Source organism: Condylura cristata, unplaced genomic scaffold (genome assembly GCF_000260355.1).
Source record: "Condylura cristata isolate star-nosed mole 26May11 unplaced genomic scaffold, ConCri1.0 scaffold00009, whole genome shotgun sequence".
Taxonomy (NCBI): domain Eukaryota; kingdom Metazoa; phylum Chordata; class Mammalia; order Eulipotyphla; family Talpidae; genus Condylura; species Condylura cristata.
In genome coordinates this window covers 28,339,482-28,351,522 of record NW_004567110.1, presented here as the reverse complement: position 1 = coordinate 28,351,522, position 12,041 = coordinate 28,339,482, and the positions used below count along the sequence as shown (strand labels likewise).

Below are 12,041 nucleotides of genomic sequence, written 5' to 3'. Positions count from 1 at the left end.
AAGAGAGGAATAAGAGTTAACTGTCAATGTCCTTTTTACAGTAAAGTCATAAATTTCAACTTTCTGTGTCTAAGATCCTTGTGTTCAGAAAGAGCATTCCATTATTTTTTTGAAGTTAGTGAACAATTATATTCTAAAGTACATACCAAAACTTCTAAAGTACAAAAAGAATAAAACACTAAAGTTCTTTTTTCTTACTGGCATCAAAAGTTGGAAATGTTAAGCTACCTAAAGTGTCTTTAGGTAACATTTTTCAAGTTTCTACTTTATTGAGAATAATCTGAGTCACTGTGATGTGCAGAAGCTGGTCCTGGGAAATTTGAAGACAAGTCATCATCTTCATAGGCTGTTCCACACCAAATATAATATGAATGTTCATCTCTTAAGTAACTACTGTATACTTGTGATTTTGCCAGTGTCTTTACTCAAATTCATCTTCACCTCGTTCTTTCTCCTCCTTTTCCTCTTTTCAAGCCTCTACTACTATTCTCTCTCCCTGGGAAGCTGGATATCCTTCTGAGAATCCATTGTTGGTAGGCTCACTGGCTTCTGAGATCGTCTGGGTTCATTTCTTCCTGCTTAGTTTTAAGTCACATTTGAGAGTGTTCTGCAGCATTTTCTTCAGCCTGGTTTTTCATGTGAATCTTATGTCTGTAACTTTGTAATTTTTCTTCCACTTTCTGCTTAAATGCCTTGTGACCAGTGCCACTTTTTTCTTCTTGACATTTATTTGGCATTGAGTGGCATGAGCTCAACTATATCATCACCACTTTCGCCAAGGACCTGACTACTTTCACCACCTGTCTTTTGGAACAAAGCAAATGCTTTTTTTTTTTTTTTCAAAAGCTAGTATCTTCTTCAACCCAATGTCACATCTTTCTTGTTCTTCAAAACTCATCTGCCTGTTTTTCAAATTAGTTCCTGTTGATTTTCTTCTTTTTGACAGACTTCTCAGATTTGCCTCAGCATTAGCCACCTGGCCTAATATCCTGTTAGACATTAATGAGGGAATCAGACATACAGTCTTCTTCTGCCATGTTCATCTTCACCCATGACAGTACCTGGTTCTGCTCACCCTGGGCCAGCTCACAAGGACATGCATTGCTCCAAGTGGAGATCTCTATTATGTGCATCAGAATTAGGGGTTCGCTTTTTGTATCTATTAAATTATACTAAATCTTATCTGGGGGCCACTGAAGGTCAAATCCTTCTTGATTTTTGAGCACTCATTATCTCAAGGCTGGATGTTCTCAGAATAATGAACCCTCCAGGACCCTACCCTAACTGTACATTCCTTCCTCTGACACTCACAGCTCTGTTCTCATCTCTCCTTCAGGTCACCTGGGTTGGATGAAAACCCAGAATGTTTCCCATGGCTGCAGAATCAGAGATGTGGGCTTTCCACCTAACAATGCGGTTTGAATTCTGGGTTGGCAGCAGGTAACTTTTTGCTTGTGTAATTCAGTGGGAAGGGCTACAGAGCAGACTGGGTTGAAACCTCCTAAAGCAGGCAGAGGAAAGTGAGCTGTCACTAGTGATCAGACGTGAGGGACTCCCCGAAGCTGGACTTCATGAAAGAGATGTGTCGGGTGCCTCCACGGCCTGTACGACTTCTTGAGGGAGTCCAGGGCACTGGAAAGCAAAATGGAAAATTACACTCATAGGTTACACTTTTAAAAAGAGTGTATAAAACTGACCAGTATATTGTGGAAATGTCTGGGCTCACAGGATAGAGAAAACATAAAACTGGGCTTTGTCAGGCTGGAAGCAGGGAAAAATCATTAAAGAAAAATGTCAAACCTGCACTGTACCCTCAGCTGTTCCAGTAAACTTACCCTGATTTACTAATTTTCCCCCTCATTATGGGGCAGTCTTCTTTCTTCATTCCTCTTCCTTTCTTCTTCCTGCTCTTTTGCATCAGCTACATTATTTCAGAAGAGCCTGGGTTTGTGTACTTGATGTGTTATTGAAGTGTTTGCTGAAGAGCCGTGTGCTTTCTCTCCTGTTTCAGGAGTAGGAGGATGTGCAGAACTCAGTTCTGGCACACCTTTTGGCCTTTGAGGGGCTAATAAAAGTATGCATGTTCCATATGGGAGTTCTAAGGTAGGTCAGAGGTAAACACTAAGACAAAGATGAAAATATCACCTTCAATACAGAAAAAATAAGTTCTAGTAGAGGCTTCTGTCCAGTGTCACCCACCAGTGACAATATCTGAGTTGTTTGAATGTATGTGCATTAACTCAATTAGCAAAATATATCTAAAAAAGTAGCTACTTGCCAGATACTGAATTGGGGGTTGGGTAGAGTACGGATGAATTGATATAACTTACCTCAAGGAGCTTGAAATCTAGTGGAAGGAAATTACAATAGCATAAAATCAACTGCAAAGTATACCATCCAAGAGAGGATAACTCCTAACAAGGGGAGTCCAAGAGAATTTCCTAAGGGAAGTGACTTCTGAACTGGCTTTTGTAAGATGGACAAGCATTTAGGAAGCAAAGGGAAGGAGTGTGCAAAAGCACAATGGTGTGAAAGACACAGTATGTCCAGGTACAGCTCATTCCCCTCATTCCCATTGTTGGAGCTCAGTGTGGGAACAAGGAGAAAGGGTGGAAGACACTTAATATAGAGAAGTAGAAAGAGGCCTTGGATTCCATGCCCAACAGAACGTTCTCCTAAAGAATTCTCAAAGTGTAGTTTAAGGTCTAGGTGAAAGGGAATCTTTTTTTCTTTTTAAAGATTTATTTATTTATGCTTACAGAACTGGGGTACAGGCCAGAGGTGTGTGAGAGGATTCACCAGAGACAGAGTGGGGAGCAGAACAGGCAGATCATCAAAATACACTGCTGAGGGGAGCAGCGGGTGGGTCAGAAGAGGTCTGTCGCACCATGTGGGTCAGCTCCCTGGCCTGGGATTGAACTCATGCTGCAGTGGCTTCAGAGAGCTTCATAATGTGGTGTTCTAGCCTGTTGAGCCACCAGGGAGAGCCCTGAAAGGGAATCATTTTTAATAGGGAAACCATTTTGAAAGTGACTATCATAGGTGATGAGGAGTAACTCACACAGACTTATCACTATGTCTACAAAAGATAGGTTACTCAGATCAGTTTTCTAGCTAAAATCAAAGAGAAAATGATGGCTGGAACTGTAAAGTTTTTTTTAAATAAATGAATTTTAAACAGTAAAGATCTGAAAAAAACACTTTCTAGGCTAATTTTTGAATGAAATCCTGTAACCAGAAAGGTAAACCAAAATAAGACCAACAAACTTTCAGATAATCTGAGGACATTTGAGATCCACACAGTGCCTTGCACTCCGATCACTAGAGCAGGCCTAGAAAGAGAGAGGGCTATTTTTGGCTAAACAAAAAAGGAAGAGGAAAATAGAAAATAAAAGCAGCTATTCTTGGGTATTTGTGACCAGGAACTAACCCTCTGACAAGCTGCCCCTCATCCTATACAGTCTGAAATGTGAACCAGTGACTCGAAGACGGTGAACTTGGTCTGAGGTATTTTGACTACTAGTTCATCTCAAGAGGAGGTGCATCCATCCCTAAGCCTTGAGGAACCCTCACAAATGATTTTTCAAGAACAAAAATGAGGAAGCAGTCAAAGATCATCAGGCTCATAAGAAAGCAAGACAACCTGAATGTAAAGAATGTAAAGAAGAACCTTAAGAAATAACAGAGCTCAGGACCAGACCCAAACAGATTTTAGAGACTGGAATTTTCAAACTCGTGGTTTTTTTTTTTTTTAACTTTTGATGGCTGTTTTAAAAGAAAATAATGAAAACAGATATGTAGCAGATAACTAAAAGGAATAGCATATTTGTAAAAAAAAAAAAAAAGAAAAAAAAAGACCTTCCAAAAAATAAAAAAAAATTGACTTCCAAAATGGAAAAATACAGGAACCACAGTTCTGCTTGGCAGCAGATGGACACAACAATAGAGAAAAATTAGTGAACTGAAAGAAACCCAGAGTTTCTGGATTAAATAGAATCTGATTTTCCAGGATGTTAAGGGCAAATTTTTCCCTGGTTTTTTTTTTTTTTTTTTTTTTCAGCAGCCACAGGTTGAGCTGCTCTTTTCTGGAACACATGTAGATATTTATTACCTCTGCTTACTCCTAGCAGCAGTAATTCTTGAAATATTTAATATGATACTTGGTTGCACCCATATCTTTGGTTAGCAGCTCAAAGAATGCTGTGAATCATTCCCCGATAACCTAGACATCCAGTCTCCACACCCAACCCAGAACTCTGAATGTATGGAAATTTGCCATCCTTGGCAGGTGGAATTATCGGTAGGTGTTTGATGTGTGCCTACTAGGTCAATTTGATAATGTTTGACTTTCTGATTAAGAACCAACATTCCTTTCTTATTCCATATCACTAGTATCCTGTGTCTGGGTGGATTGTTCTGTTACAGAAGTCAACGATCTTCCTCCCAGACCCATATGGCTCCTGGAAGGCTGGGGAAATCTCCTTAATGTTTCCATAAGCAAAATCACATTAACGACCTCTTTGCCCTTTGTTAAGTGAAGATGAATTACCATATTTTGGAGAAAGGCACAACCCCCTGTGGCCTGCCATGGTAATTCAATCACTAGATACTTCAGCAACTGTGCAGACATTTCATTTCACCCACAGCAGTATGTAAGCCAGGCAAAGAAGCATCACAGTATGAAAACATTTATCAGCAGGGACTGCCTGTGCAGCTCGCCAGGCATGAGCCCTGCTTTCTTTCTCTGTGAGCATGGCCAGTGGGATGTCCTGGGGAAACACATCTGCAGAGCAGCTTTACACATCAGCTGGGCAGACTGACCAAGAAGAGCACAGCCACGTCTGTGGAGGCAGGGGAGAGGGTTCCTTGTTTAAGAAACTGCCTGCTTCTGCCCCTCCTCACATCCTGATAGGGCAGCCAGAAGGACTCCAAGAAAAAACTTGTCTCTACTTCATCTTCTGCTCCAGTCCAAAATGTTCCATGTATGGCTGAGATTTGGAAGTTGTTTGCCCAAAACACACAATGATATTCCCAATTCAGATAGAAAACAAAGGACAGGATTAATGAAAGTGGAGGGGAGGAAGAAATCTCTTGGAAGGAGAAGGCAAAGCTTGGGCATCTTTTATATTTCCCCAGTTGTCTACACTCCAACCCTTCTGGCTATCTTAGGATAGTACTCAGAGCTGGAAGGAAAAGGAGCAATTGTCAGTCCAACATTTTTACATTCCAGGGGAGGAGCTGAGGTACAGCCATGAGGATGAGTGGTGTGTGCAAAGTAGCTAATAACAAAGCCAGACCCACAGCCCAGGCTCCTCAGCTTTACCCCCTGCACTCCCCACACACTGACCCTCCTGCCCCAGATTCCCAGAACCACTTCAGTCAGTTAATTCTACTGATTCTTATTTCCCAGTTCTTTCTGACTAGTGCTACCACTGAGTCTTAATCACTTTCACATTGACTCAAGACAATAGAAGGAGGTCAGGTTTATGCTAAGCATTTCCTTAATCCTTATACTCTGGATAAATAATAATCCCTACCTGATTTATGAGGATGAAAATTGAGACTGGAGGAGGTCACTCAACTAGCCGGTGATGGAGCAGGACTCAACTCCTTGTTCCTCAGAGTCCAGATTCACATTCACACTCATAGCCTCATCAACAGACGCCCCCCGAGACTATTTCAGTGGTTTCCCCCTTGGCCCCCTGTGTTCATTCTTTTCCCATTTCAAACCATTTTTTTTACTCTGAAAGCAAATTAATCTTCTTAAAATTTGCTTTTAATTGTGTCCCTTCCTTCCTTAAAAAACTATCCTCTTGTCATTTGAGAGTGCCCACCATCTGGTCCAACTAACATGTCCAGTCTTATTTCCCAAGGCTGCTACTTTCTGTTCTGCAGGTAAATTTTTGGTTACCTCATTCCCTCCTCCTACAGTGCTTTCCCAAAGCCCTTGTTTCTTTCTCAGACACCGGCATTGGTTCCTTTTTTCCTCAACATTAGTTGAATGCCTACTAATTCATTTGTAATACTTATTGCCAAAAGGCAATGTAGTTCTGTGAGCAAAACACTGGGATTGATACATAAGTATTTCAAGTAATTCTACTTGATACTAACTCTACTAATCTACATGCTGCTGGGCAAGATTTTTGACCTGTCTGTGTTTCAGTTTCCCAAAATATAAAATAAGGACTATTATGGCTGCTAGTTAGAATATTGTTGAGAGGATCAAATTAGTTAATACATAAGAAATACATTAAACAATGCATGGAACTTCCATAAACAGGAGCTAGTTCTAGCAGTGAAATGGCTACTAAGCACTGGACTCCAAACATAGACAATTACAGTGTTTCCACTTTACAATGGTATGAAAGTGCTACACACTCAGTAGTACTTAGAATTTTGAATTACAGTGCTCCATTTTTCACTTTGGTTCGGTATTCAGTAGGTTGCATGAGATACTTAACTCTATTATAAAATCGGCTTTAAGTTAGATGATAATATAAATATTCTGAGCACTAGGCAAAATTATAATGCTTAACAGGTTAAGTATATTAAGTGCATCTTTGACTTAAAATATTTTCATCTTATCATGAGCTTATTAGGATATGACCCCATTTTTTAAAAGTTTTATTTATTATACATATAAGAATAAGGGTACAAGCCAGAAAGGATTCACCAGAGGCAGAGTGGGGAGCAGAACAGGCAGATCCACTGAAGCACACTGCTGAGGGGAGCAACAGGCAGGTCAGGAGAGGTCTGCTGCACTGGGTCACCTCCCTAGCTGGGGATTGAAGTCATGCTGCAGTGACTGTGACTAGCTTCATAGTGCTGTGCTTTAACCCATTGAGCCCCCCACTCTGTCAGCTGCAGGCTTGCTGCTGCTGAGGGGGCTCAGCAGTGTCACCCATCCTGGGAGCAGACTGCCCAAAAAGAATCCCTCTCTGGAAATCTGCAAGTAAAACATTCAGAGAAGAAAAAAGACAAATGCAGAGGTGGAAGCATAAAGTCTCACTTTGGATAAAGCAGTAAGCAGAAGCCATGAATAAACCAAACCTATGAGGTCAGCAGAATGAGTCAGTAATGTCACACAGTGAAAACTTAAACAGAAATAGATGAGAAGCTGTAATATGAAACACTGGTGAGGGAGCCAATAACCAGATAAGCCATGTTTATCCCAAACCATGAATAGCAGCCCAAAGATCATTCTTTCATTATTGTGAGTTCAGACAGTGCAGTGATTAAGACAAATTTCCATTTTTCTTAATTCCCAGAACATCCTCCAAATAAACCCCAGCACAGTGGATAAGTCTCTTACCCTTGCAATCTGAATAAGTCTAATACAACAGGCATGTCCTTTCCGCCCTGCTAGATGGTATATTCTGTGAGTGCATTCTCATGAGACAGGTCTGCATCAGAAGAAAAATGAGAATAAGCACGACTCATTCTGAAGGATTGCCAGGGTTTTCATGAGAGGGCAAATGAAGTTACCAAGCTTTTTTATGCATTAGCATCTATGACCAGCACCTGTAGTCCTGCACACATGCCTGTAATTATGGACACCTGGCCCAGAGAGCGTGTGCATATGTAAACTGGGACATCTGTGATAAGGGGTGAGGGGCTATAAGGGTGGATCACTCTGCGGCAATACAACCACTGCACAGGGAAAAGGCAGCCATAGAAAAAGCTGCTCTGTCCCCTGATCCAGCATTAAATGCCTGTAAACACCTACCAAAGTCTCCAAAATTACCTGTTGGTTTTTGAAAACTATTGATGGATCTATCTGGCCTGCGATGGTTGCAAAACAGAGAGAATGTAAACAGCCTGTAGATGGGACTAAGAGGCTCAGTGAGACCAGTGGTGGAAGGGAGGAAGGAGCCCAGACCCTAAGGTAAGTAAAGTAGCAAGAAATACAGGTTTCATCTTGAGATGATGGGACTCTATTTAAGATATTAGAAAAAGAAGAATGATATCATCAGCTTTGTGGTTGCTGGGTAAAATGTGACTTCACCCAGTATACAACATTGTCTCTGAAACACACAGGTGTGTCGATGATGGGATAGAAAACATCTCAAAGGACTCAAAGGAACTCTCTGCAGTAAAAGTAACCCATCCCTATGTGACTAGGAAGGAATATTCCAGAAGTGTTCACCCAACCAAAAATGTAAAACAAATTTCAACAAATGGCACAGTCAGTGCCCAAAGGAAGGCCCATCAACAGAAAGACTCCCATAATTTACTTCCCTGAGATGTCACATACACACACATAAAGAAGACTCAGAGCTAGTGGTGGCTTTTCTGAAAGTGTTGTGAAAAGGACATACATTTCTCTAAAAGAAACCATCTCTCAGAGTCCTTGGGAAAGTCTCCACAAATACGCCATCCATTTGATCCCCACCTGTCTCACAAATGCCTACTTCCCATACACACCGTCAGGTACTGGAAGTATCCAGAAAGACTCTGCCTGCCTGGAGTGCTCCAGAGTCCTAAGGCACACAGAGTGGCAATGAGAACTCAGATGAGAACATGACCTTCATGCCCCCTCTGGCCTCTAGGATCGGGCCTCTATCTGTCCCTGTGCTGCTTCTGATTCTCCACTTAACTTCATTACTCTTTAACTGATGCCTTCAGACATCCCAGTTTGCTGGCAGGAACAATGGTATGTCTCCATCTCAAAGAGCTGAGACTTCAGAGGAAAGGGATGGGGCCCATCAGCACAGACCTTTAGAAGTTCCTCACCAGCAGGAAGGAAAAGACCTTGGCGTGTGATTCCCACTCCCATCACGGCAGGGTGAATCTAGGCTCTCTGTGCATCTTCTTCCACCATCTGCTCTCACTGCCTTTGCCCAGAAACTTGGCAGAGACATGCATGCTTTTTTTCATCCTTACTCAAAGACCATGAGGTGTTTCTACCTGTAAGGGAATCCATGCACATTAGACTCAAAGAAACATCGTGTGCTGGCACGGGAAGAAAGAGCCCAGGCACCAGGCTGCCGCTCATTACCAGCTTCCACGCCAGGCCACCCATGGCCATCGGACTGTCCAGCGCCACTTCCTTTTTTCCATTACTGGTTTGAGCCCTGTAAGATTTGAGCCAAGTCCAGCCCAAACTTCTCATTGGCAAAATGATTGTTTTCTGTCCCAAAGCAGGACAGAGTGATATTCCAACTGTCAGCTGTAAATACCACCCTGGCACTGACACATCAAAAGAGACACTAACTTTTGCCACTGAATGGTAGGACAGGCAAATGAGGAGCAGGGCATGAGAAAGACCTCTAAAGTTTTGTGGCATTGGGTAATCATTCTTATTTCACAGTTCAGGATAATTTCAATCATTTGTATGGCTGTATAAGAATGTATCAGATTTAGAACAAGAAAATAGCCCCTAACATTGGGAATTGGCCAGTTCTATCAGCCAGGTCTTGGAATTACTAAGAGGTTACAATGGTGTATGCAGCTAGGCATTGTTGACTATAAATAATTACATAAACACAAATACCACAAATATTTGGTAATGCAACTGTATGCCTATAACAAATCAGTGTAAAAACAAGTCTCCATAATCATATTTAAGCTCATATAAAAATAGCCAAACATCCCCCATCCTACTAATAAATGAACCAGATCATCTGTTATAGCTTCAACCTTGATTCATTCCTTCTACCATCTACAGAAGACTGTTTAAGATACTCAACCATAGAATCCCTTCACTTCCTGAAAGCATCCTACTACTTTCTCGAACCATCCCCCAAATCAGCCTGAAGCCTGTAGTAGGTCCTTCCTAATACCCTTTAACTGAGACTCCCTACAGTTCCCTGATATGGTTTGTGTTCTCCCTCATTATAACAAGCAACAAACCCAATTTATTCAACCATAGAAGTATTCTGGTGGACTTTGGCTAGAGAATACTGACAAGATGCATTTGTGGCCCACCCAAAACCTGTGATCAGGGGTTTGAGCCGGGGGGGTGTGGGTGGGGGGGTCCTGATAAGGAAGACTGGAGCCTTCAATGAAAGCTGCCAACTAAATCCCCTGAGAGGAAGAGAAATGGGGATCTATTCCTCACCCTATCCACATTCCCACTGATAATTGTAGAACACTCCCCCAAAAAAGATCTTAACAGATGAGAAGTCTCCAGTAATGGGAAGAATAGCACAGTAGCTTCCAGATCTATGCAGGGAAAATCCTAACCTCCTGCCTTCAGGTATCAGGGAGGAAAGTTTGCAGTTGGTAGTGGGTAACACCCACCCAAGCCAGAAGCCAGCTGTCTACATGACTTAGAACAATTCCAGGACATCTGCATTGCTACTGCTTACTCTCCTACTGCAGCTCACTTCCAGTCCAGAGCAGACCTACCTTCTCACTATGTTTCAGTTTTCAAGTCTGGCTCAGGAATTCCAGCAGGGATTATTTTCCTTCCCTTATTGCTTTCAGCTATCACAAGGGGGAAACTTAGAGCAAAAAGAAAACTTACCAATCTCTCAGTGCGATTGGAGTCAGGAGATAGGACCAACACCCGCCTTGTACAACAGAACTTCACCCAAAGATCAGCACTGGCTTATAAACCGCCACATGGTGGCCAAGTTCAAGTAATGCTAAGCCTTGTTATAAAGCCTGTATTTTCTGCTTTCAGACACTTTAGTGAAATGTGCCACTTCAGAAGAATGCATAATTGCTACACACCAAATTAGCCACAAACCAAGAATTGCTCCTAAATTATTCAAGTTGTTGGAAAAATACATACAGAAAACAGATCAATCAAAGAAATCAAATATATACCCTGCAGTTTGGAGACAATTAGGTGAAAAACATCCTGCAATTGAATGCTAACAATTATTTCTCCCACTGAGTGACATCAAAAACTTGGAAAAATTAAATGTGGTGTCATATCACCAATCCAGAGTAGCAGGCATTCTCCTGATCACTGAGTATCAGTAAACAGAATTACAAAGACTAATGGAATCACAAGACACATGCAAACCTGGGGGAATCACTGCCTTTCAAATAAAATAGTGGTTATCTCCATGCGTGTGTTTATCACTGATTGGGTGCTGTTCTCAGAGTCATAGTTCTCTAGGTTGCAATAGTAGCCCTTGGGAGACAACTCTGCATCCCAGCATCACCCCAGTTGTCCACTTGTGAGGCAGTTTTATCCTACAAAACAAAGTAGTTGGAAGGTGTTGGGAGAAAATGTTAGCCTGCTAAGGGGGGCATTTTCTCTGTGTTCATTGAAAAGATATATCATTTGGGATAAGTGCTATTAACAATAAACCTCAAATTTCCAGGGATGATAGAATAAAGGTTTCTTTCTCTTTTAGCTAGCATTCCAACGTGGGTGTTCGTGATCAGTGGGTAGGTTTCTTCCCCCAAATGATTTCCATTTTCCTACTCCACCAAGGCTAAAGAGACAGTTCCGGGCCTTGATTAGCTTCTGGAACACCTAGAGAGTTCTTAAAACTCCTGCTCTCACCACACCCAAGCCAATCTAATTAGCATCTAAATAGCAAAGGGTTGTTTTTGTTTTTTAAACTTCCCAAGAGATTCCATTGGGTAGCAAAGGTGGACACACTGCACTAGGACCCTTCAGTCCACCACTTAAAGTTGGTGGGAGAAGAGAGAGGCAATGGCAAAGGGATGCTCATGCTCCAAAGCCCCAGCCAAAGCCTGTTACACAAACCGCAGTGGATGCAGGGAGGGCTGCGAAGTGGAATCCTTGGCCAGTTTGCTTCCTCCCCGTCACATTCCCACAGCATGGAAGGGAGAGGACACAGTTTTGGTGGGCAGTTAACCATCTTCACAGAGTAGTGTATATATGAGAAGAGTTAAGTAGAAGTAGGTGGGAAAAAAGGAAATGAGGGTCAGAAAGAGAGGCAGAAATAGAGGAAACATGAGTCATCACAAGGCCCCTTACTACACTGAGTGTCCTTGCTCACCTAAGAGGCCAACTCTGCCTCCTGTCAAGTCCTCCTCTCCAACCAGGAGACACCGCTTCCCTCCTGGGAACAGAGTTTGAATTGGGGGTTTGTTTTACAGTTTTCCAAAATCGC

At 42.1% G+C, this 12,041-nt stretch overlaps 1 pseudogene; it reads right to left on the bottom strand.

Moving 5' to 3' along the window:
• Positions 1 to 266: 266 nt before the first annotated feature.
• LOC101621870 lies at positions 267 to 1,043 on the bottom strand (annotated as a pseudogene).
• Positions 1,044 to 12,041: the final 10,998 nt, after the last annotated feature.